Source organism: Podarcis bocagei, assembly GCF_964188305.1.
Source record: "Podarcis bocagei genome assembly, chromosome: 13".
Classification (NCBI taxonomy): domain Eukaryota; kingdom Metazoa; phylum Chordata; class Lepidosauria; order Squamata; family Lacertidae; genus Podarcis; species Podarcis bocagei.
In genome coordinates this window covers 50,964,020-50,973,310 of record NC_138138.1, presented here as the reverse complement: position 1 = coordinate 50,973,310, position 9,291 = coordinate 50,964,020, and positions in this window count along the sequence as shown.

The following is a 9,291-nucleotide window of genomic DNA, read 5'->3' as shown; positions in this document are numbered from 1 at the left end:
ATTGCTGGCCATCGCAGGCAGTGCTGAGCTAAACAGGCCAACGGTCTGACTTGGGGTGGCAATCAGTGCTTTCTCCCCTAAAAAACAAAGTTTAGGGGTACTCTCATTTTCCAACTCATATTGAAATACTGCCTCTCAATGAGGCCAAACATAGAGCTGCAAATTAAACGTTTCCAGTGTGTTTTAAGTGCAATATACAATGTGACCTGAGATGGCGATGGCGAGCCTTATGGAAAATTCAATGCAATTTTAAAAATGCTTTTTTTAAAAAAAAGCATTTTCAGATCGGTTTTTATATATGTGTGTGCAGATTCCACCCTGACATCTCCAGGTATTTTTCACAGCCTTAGACCCTGGGTGACCATTGCCAGTGGAATATAGACAACTCTGAGCTAAACAGGGCAATGGTCTGACTTGGAATGAGGCAGCTTCGTACGTCGCAAATTGCACGCATGCCCATCTGTTCCCGTGCTAATGAAAGAGATACAGGGCTCTTTCCACTAGAGACGCTAAGGACCAAACCTGGGGCCGCATATGCAAAACCACTGAGCTGCTGTGGGGAAGAAAATTAGGGTGTAAGGCTGGAGCGAGTGGGTCAGCAGCAACTCAAGGACAGATTTATGCATGGCATGCTTTCAATGACCAGTACTCTCTGCACTCAGCGCAAGGGCCAGGCCAAGCTAGTCCTCAGTCGCCATGCAGAAATTGCAGTAGCAAAGTATTTTAAATCAAGAAAGAGCCACCTTTGCAAGATCTGGGACCTTCACAAGATCCTTCACAAGATCAGGGCGGAACAGCAGGAATGGCACCGGCAGCTGGCATCCTTGGGCAACTGCCAGGGCCCACAGCTGTGACCACTCCTTATGCCTACTCGGCCACCCACTTTAAACCCAGCTTTAATTTCCCACAATGCTCCTGGCATAGCCTTGCTCCAGGGCGCTGTGATAAAATCAAAATGGCGGCTCAGCTAAGCCACATGGGGCTGCTTGGAGTGCCACTGTCCTCTGCAGTCAAGTAAGCCCACCAGGGAGGAGGCTGCTTAGTTCAGAGCCCTGTTATGAGATCATTGATTTCAATGAGTAGTCCGACTTCTCCATAAATCCTTAAAGCACTATTGTCAGGGCACACGCCCAGGTCTCCATGTCTAAAAATCCTAAAATGAGAGCTGCAGACTTGTGTGCAAATGGCACACTTCGTAACAGCCCCTTCAAACCTGCAGCGGGATTCAAACTCAGATCTCCCTCCTTGCTGCATCCTCTCCCTTTGCCTGCCTGGTGCCCTCCAGATGCTTAGAATTACAACTGTCTTCGGTTCCAGCTTGCACAGCCCAAAATATTGGGGGGCGGGCGGGACATCAAGTAGGCGAAACTTTCCCTATAAAACCTGACCCTCCATTTCTTCTTGTCACCTGGAGGAAACCTAGACTTCTTCTTGGGTTATACAGAGCCGATTTGTGGCATTGGGGGGGGGGGAGAAGGAGTTGCAAAAGGGCCTCAAGCTCAAAGTGGACCCCAGTTTTAGACCCCTGTTTATTTTGGGGCATTTCATAAATTCCATAACTTATTTTCAAGCCCACTGGACTAAAAGGGCGAGCGAAATAACAAAGAGGATGGAACAAAATATTTAAGAGGAAAGGTTGTTGCATCTGGGGCTGTTCCGTTTAGGGAAAAGGCGACTAAGAGGGGAAACGATATAATTTTATATAAAATTACGGATGCCCTCGAAAAAGTGAATAGAGAAAAGTTTTTCTCCTCTCTCTCAACACTCGCTGAGATCCAATGCATCTGAATGTTGGAAAATGCAGGACAGGTAAAATAAAGTCCTTCATGCAGCAAATAGTCAGACTTTGGAACTGGCTCCCGCAGCATGGCGCTTGAAGAGGACTGAACAGATTCCTGGCTTTGGGTGGGGGCGCATAGTATCAAGGTCTGCCTCTGAGACTTGGTGCCTGGAACAGCAGCAGGAGGAAAGGGCGCGTTCTCACAATCTGCTTCTAAGGGTTCCCCGAGGCATCTTTGGCCCCTGCGTAGCAGCCAGAGGCCGGACTAGATAGGCCTTGGGTCTGATCTGGCAGGGCTCAGCTTCATCTCTTGCCTTGAACCTGGACAGAGAGAAACTTTCCTTTACAATCCTGAAACTCAAGAGCCATCAGGTTGAAACTGGTTGACAGCCGCTTACAGAGCTCTCTACGCCATGAGATGTGATGATGGCCAGGGCCTTGCAGAGCCAGGCAGAGGCCCGGGCCAGGTAGATAATGTGCCCCCCTTTTTTTTTTACCCTGGGGATAACGGAAGTCTTGTAAATAAGTACTGTATATAAATATTTTTCACAAAAGTTATGCTGACAAATAATTTTATTTCAAGGCTTGAACCGTATCTGCATATAAAGACAAAATGGAAAATATAGCTATACAGTGGTACCTTGGGTTAAGTACTTAATTCGTTCTGGAGGTTCGTTCTTAACCTGAAACTGTTCTTAACCTGAAGCACCACTTTAGCTAAGGGAGCCTCCTGCTGCTGCCGCGCTGCCGGAGCACGATTTCTGTTCTCGTCCTGAAGCAAAGTTCTTAATCCGAGGTACTATTTCTGGGTTAGTGGAGTCTGTAACCTGAAGCGTATGTAACCTGAAGTGTATGTAACCTGAGGTACCACTGTACAATAGTGCTTTTTAAAAATACATAGGGAATGTATGCTGACCAAGGCCCCCTTTGGAATCGGAGCCCGGGCCAAGTGGCCGATATGGACCCCACCTCTGCCTGGGCTTGGTGATGGCCGCTGGCTTAGACTCTTCTTTGCCTTGTGGGACTCCGGGGCCCCTTTCCTTGTGCTCATTTCTCTCTGTTTCTCTCAGACACACACACACACACACACACACACACACACACACACGCAAGGGTTGCACAAGCTGGTGGTTGATGTTACAACCTCTGGAGAGCAGCTTTTGGGATGGAGGTGAAGCGACGTTTGCTGGCCGCCCTGCCTCCCTTGGGCCCGTGCATCACCAAAGAGACCCCCTGCGCCTAGCGGAAGCCCCCGGTACTCGGGATTTTCTCAGCGCCCTCTTTGCCAAGAGTTCGGCTCCTCGTATCCCAAATTTGCTCGCTGTCCCCGTCCAGGCAGGGGTGCAAAGGAGCCGGCCTCAAGGTAAGCCTTGCGTCATCTTGTGAAATAACCTGTTACACCACCGAGAAGGAGAAGGAACTCTGCCACAAACCACAAGTTGTTCTGCTCCCCCATCCTGCTACAAACACCCCCCCAACTTTGCAACCTCGCAAGGGTGTCCTCGCCCCCCCAACCCAGACTAGTGCTGGGAGCCCCAAGTGGAAAGACAGACCGCCACCCTCAAAACCAGCACTCCCCCCGACCGACCGACCGAGGCCGGGCCCACAGCAGAAGCGCAACCCCCCCAGAAGGCGCAATGGCCCCCTACCCGCCACCTTCCCTCTTTCCACACCGTTGAGGTCTCCCCACCCCCAGGCCATGGCTCATTGCAACCGGCCAGGTTTGCGAAACTCCTTTCCTGAAGCGTTTCAAGGGGAATGGGAGGGAAGGAGAGGGGAGAATCCGTTCCGACATTTCTCCGATGAAAATAGGGGCATCCCATTCCATCATGATAATTTTACTATTTATACACCACATATCTCAATGGCTTGCCCCAGCCACTCTGGGCAGCTTCCAACATGTATAAAAAACATAAAAAAACATTAAACTTTTTTTATTTTTTAAAAAGCTCCCTATACAGTGGAACCTCAATTTTCAAATGTCTCTGTTGACAAACGTTTTGGCTTTCGAACACCAAAAACCCGGAAGTAACTGCTTCGGTTTTTGAACGATTTTTGGAAGCCGAATGTGCCATGCGTCGTTTGTTTTGAGTTTCCCTATTGTACTGAGGCTTTCGCTGTCAGTTTTTGGATGTTTCAGAAGTTGAACGGTCTTCCAGAACGGATTACATTCGAAAACCGAGGTTCCACTGAACTAGATTGCCTTCAGGCGGCTCAGGGGTCAGATAGCTCCATACCCTCCAACATTTCTCCAATAAAAATGGGGACATCCTAAGGAAAAGCAGGACATTCCAGGATCAAATCAGAAACCGGGACGGCTTCTCTAAATCAGGGACATCCCTGGAAAACAGGGACACTTGGAGAATTCCCAGAGAATTCTGGGAGTGTGAAATATACTCAGAGTCGCAAAGTGATTTCATGCTCTTTATTCAGCTCATAGTGGTGAATGAAAGTCCCCTCAAAGTATCTGCTTTATATACATTATTTACACAATGGGCTGCACATGATTGGTTAATTCTGGAATTCTACTGTAAGCCAATCAGGTTGTGGATTCACTTATATCTGGAGCATGATTGGGTGGTTCCTGCCAACCAATCATACTGCTGCATTGTTCTTGGACCAATCAGACTGCTGCATTCTGAATCCTATTGTTCTAGGACCAATCAGACTGCTGTAATTTGGATCCTATGTAACTCAGTACATAACAGAGCTGTTGTTTTTAAGGGTGCTGAGGGTTGTTAAAAGACCCCCTATTCCCTTTCACAAAGCTACAATTCTCAAATTTCCCTATCATGAGGGATTTATTGTTAAACCACTCTAGCAATATTGCAGCTCTGGGGTCTTGTAACTCTAAATGTCTTAAATTAAATAGTGCCTTTTATGCCCAAAGGGGAAAACTGGGGCATTCTCAGGTAGAACACATGATTTAGGGGCAAATCGGAAGAAACATGAATCAGGTTTTCTGTAGACAAAAATAAAATAAAAATTAATGGATAGGCCCTTAATGCGAAGTAGAAATACTATAGAAGTGATCTGCCACAGAGGTTTTTCCAAAACTTCTTTGCCTCCAGAGAGGAGGGATGAAATAATCTGGCAGAGGAGGGTTTTGGGGGTGGAGGGCAGGGGAACAGGAAGATATAAGTTTAGCGTGAAAAGAAATCACAAGAGAGGTAAAAAGAAAACAGCTACTATGAGATAGGAAGAGGGAAAAGAAAAGAAAAAAGCCTTCTTTGCTTAGAGACTCTGGAACAGCAAATTCTGCCTAAATTGGGGAGGCTGAGAGACACAAGGCCCCCAGAACAGACAATACAGTAGTTTCTGTCCTTGTCTTGAGGAAAAGCTGAGCTGTGGAACTCCTTGCCACAAGGAAAACGCTGTGGCAAAGGACTTAGTGATTTCCAGAGATGGATTAGGTGTTAGCAGAGAGCGATGTCAGTCATTGCCAACCGACTATATCAAACCATTTTGTGACAAGGGGGTCTCGGTAATTTCCATCCTTCTCTAGTGGACCTTGAGGGGAGGTGGTCTGAGATCCCTCGCAGCGCAGGAGACCCCAGTTCAAGGAAGAGGAAGTTACCAATCTGTAGGTGGAATTTGGGGTTGGTTTCGGAGCTGGGGGGGGGGCGAGAAGCCATCTTGCCCTTTGCCTCAGGCCAGCAAAATGCCCTGGGCCAAACATGTTTAAAAGAATCTGATATGTCTCCAGGGATCCCAGGACACTGTTGGAAAACCACTGCAAAATACATTGTGAAATGTTAGGCCTGCAATCATCAAACCAACAGCCATTGAGCCTCAGACTTGGCACAGGGCTGCAAGGGCCTCTGGTGGCCACGAGTGGCGTTAACACAGGACTTCCTGACAGACGTTTGCCTCCCTCCAAGGCCTCAAGCAAAAAAAAATGTTATTTATTTCCCTCCGCTGCTGCTGGATCCTTTCAATTGGCGTTACATGGAATCGAATCTGGGACGACGGGCTTACTATTTCTGCCAGTTGCCTCAGCTGCTCTCGGAGAAAGGCCCGTCTAGTTCCAGCATCCTGTTCTCAAAGAAATACTGTACATACATGGCCACGTGCCATGGATTCTTGAGCTGTGATTCCTGCGTTGCAGGGGTTGGGCTAGATGACCTTTGGGAACGTTTCCATCTCTAGAAATCTACGATTCTGTGCTTAGAGTCTTCAAGACCTGCTCTTTAGGCACGCACCGCAGAGCTTGGTTTGCAAGGCAGCTGAGCAAGCCTGTCGCCGGCTGTTGTCGACATGATCAATCTGTTCTTCCTTGCTCCAGATCAGTGGCGTAGCGTGGGGGGTGCAGGGGGGGCCGGCCGCACCGGGTGCAACATCTGGGGGTTAGGGTTAGGGGGCGCAAATCCACGGGTTAGGGGGCGCAAATTACTTGCCTTGCCCCGGGTGCTGACAACCCACGCTACGCCACTGCTCCAGATTAACACATAAACACACACACACACACAGAATCTTTAAAGAATATTTAGAAAACTATGGTATAAAAGGAAACATCCTGGCAGAATTAGACTGATCCCTGTATTGTATGAATATAAGTTCGTAGGGAGGTAAAAAGAAACTATATAAGAAATATGTAACTGTGCAGTATAAAGTAATGGATAGACAAAGTATAGTGAGATTAATTGGAAGTCATTTTTAATTCCCCCCATAAGTTTTATAATTGCTTTCAATTCCAGGAGTATATATGATGATAGTTATATTAATCTTGTTGTATCTTATAGTGTTTGTTTTTTCTGTTATTTGTTTGTTTGATTGTATGTTTGTTTACTTGTTTGTCCGTCTGTTTTATCATAAATGTATTTATTTTAAATTAATAAATAAATTTTTAAAAAACCCACAAAAAACCCACACACACATTCTGAAGGATGCACATATCACGAAGGAAAGTGCGTGCGTGCAGGAGAGGAAGCAATTGAGAGGGACTTGAGTGCAAACAGGAAAAAAAGACACGGTAATGCAGAAGTCAGTCTGCTCACATCCCTCCTCAAAAATTTCCTGTAAGCCCCACCTAAGGGAATTTCTCTCAGCAGGGAACAATTGGAAGGCCAAAGGTCTAAGGCTGAGTCTAAGCAGAAGGAGATTTTATTTACAGTGGTACCTTGGTTTATGAACTTAATCCATTCCAGAAGTCCTTTCTTAAACCAAAGCGTTCTTAAACCAAGGCGTGCTCTCCCATAGCAGCAGGGGACTCAATTTACAAATGGAACACACTCAACAAGAAGCGGAACATGTTCTTATTCCAAAGCAAAGTTCACAAATCAAAACACCTACTTCCGGGTTTGCAGCGTTCTTAATCTAAGTTGCTCATAAACTAAGCTGCGCTTAAACCAAGGTACCACTGCATTTTATTGTGTTTATGTTGCAGCAAGAAAGAAATGATTACTGGCCACACCTGTCTGAATGCAACTGGGAAAACGTGCCTGTGTAAGTAAGTAAAAGAGAGGCAAAATCTCTGGCCTGGGAACGGTTAGGATTCATGGATCTGTCAATTCCAGTTTTCTCGATTTCTAATTTTTCCAATCATAAATTCAATTCTCTACTTCGTTGTAACAATTTGCAATTAAAGGGGGGGGGAATCGTTGTGAATATTAGTCAGCATTCTAGTGTGAATTTCTGCTAACGAACACATTTTTGTAAGTGCTTTCATACATATGTATGTGTGATCATTGATGTTTCTAAGTGACATACATAAAAACAAGCCGGCTGGAACAGAAAAAGTCTCAGTAACGCGAAGAGTGTCCCTGTCTAATTTCAGGTGGGAAGGAGTTCCATAGGCTTGGGCTCCACTCTATGTACATTTTTGCAAAGCAATTTCCCCCAATAATGCATTTTTGCATGCTATTTTCACCAATATATGCATTTTGATGCACACTTCACCGTAATATGCACATTTTTGCAAAGCATTTCCCCTTTAATGTAATGTGTTTTTGTACACATTAATTCCACTGGAGAACCGAATTGTAGCATACAGAGATGTGCAACTTGAAAACGAGTAATAAAAATACTTTGGGGGAAGAAGAGAGATGTGCGACTTTTGAAGGATGGCTGATTCGGTTAGCGTATTGTTTTAGAAAGCGCTGCTTTCTCCCTGATCCTTACCTAAAGGTTGGAAACTGCCCCCTTCTGGTCCGTGAGTGCCTTCTAGGTAGGCCTTTGGGGCAGATCTCCCCAAATGTAAGGAGAACTAAGCAACATGTGTCTAGAGTATGATTACCAGATTTTTTTCAATGAATCCGGGGACACTTTTTTTTTGGAAGCTGAGTAGCAACAGGGAGTCAGTAGTGGGGATGGTGAGGCCATAGCTGTCAACCGTCCCTTATTTGGTGGGAAACTCCCTTATCCCAGCGCCGTTTCCCGCTGCTGTCCCGGATTGATGATGTCCCTTAAATTTCCCGGGTTTCATGCTCACCCGGCTCGGGAGGGAAGCAGCGCCTCGGGGTCCTCCGCCTCGAGAGAGCAAGAGAGAGCGCGCGCATGAGCTGCCGCGTCTCCGTCTCTCCCTTTTCCCCCTCGGGCACGTTGTGAGGAGACGGGTGGCAGCGGGCGGGCAGGCAGCCCCTCTCTTGCGAGACTTCCGCTGCGCTGCCAGGGGAAGCCAGAGGCGGCAGCGGCGGCTGAGGAGGCGGCCTGAGGGAGGAGGAAGAGGAGGGGATGGGGATGGATGCAGAAGGCGGTGCTTCAGCGGCCGCGGCAGTGCCTCAGCCGCCTCATGCCGGGCTTGCGGGTAGCATGGGTGAGAGTCTCTCTCCCTCTCCTCCCTCAGGCAGGGAAGGGCCGATGGAACTCCTTGCACCAGGACGACGGCAGCCCCGACGTGCTGCTTAGCATCCCCTCCAACCAGTGCAGCATCTTAATGTAGTGATTTCCCCCTCTGCATTCCTTTCATAACTCTATTTTTATAAATCCTTTGTCCATCCACAGTTCAAATTTTTACTACAAGTTTTCTGTCAATCCTACCAATTTATGTAACTCTTTACAATAGCTTTTCAACTAAATTATAAACTTTCCCCATTCTTTATTAAAGAGGTCCTCTTCCTGGTTTCTAATTCTGCCTGTAAGCTTTGCCATCTTGACGTCGTTCATCAGTTTTGTCTGCACCTCTTCTTTGGTGGGAGTTGTAGACCCTTAGAATCATCTATTCCAACCCCCTGCAAAACCCAGTCAATCGCAGCAAAAGCAGCATGGCTCCATCAGTGGCGGATTTATGTATAAGCTAAGCAAAATCCCTTTTTTTGGCTGCTGATCCCTTATTTTCGAGGCTGCTGGTCCCTTATTTTTAAATCTGTAAGTTGACAGCTATGGGTGAGGCAAAAGACCCTGGGCCCAAGCACACATGCATATTGTATAAAGGTGCAAAGCCCTTCTTTCGCCCGTTGTGAAACATAAATGCGCAGAGTTTTTTAAAAACTGGGCAACGGCCGCCCACCCGCGACTCCTGAGCCTCCCCCGATCTGTCAAAACAAAGGGGAAGGGGGGAGGAGATCACACAA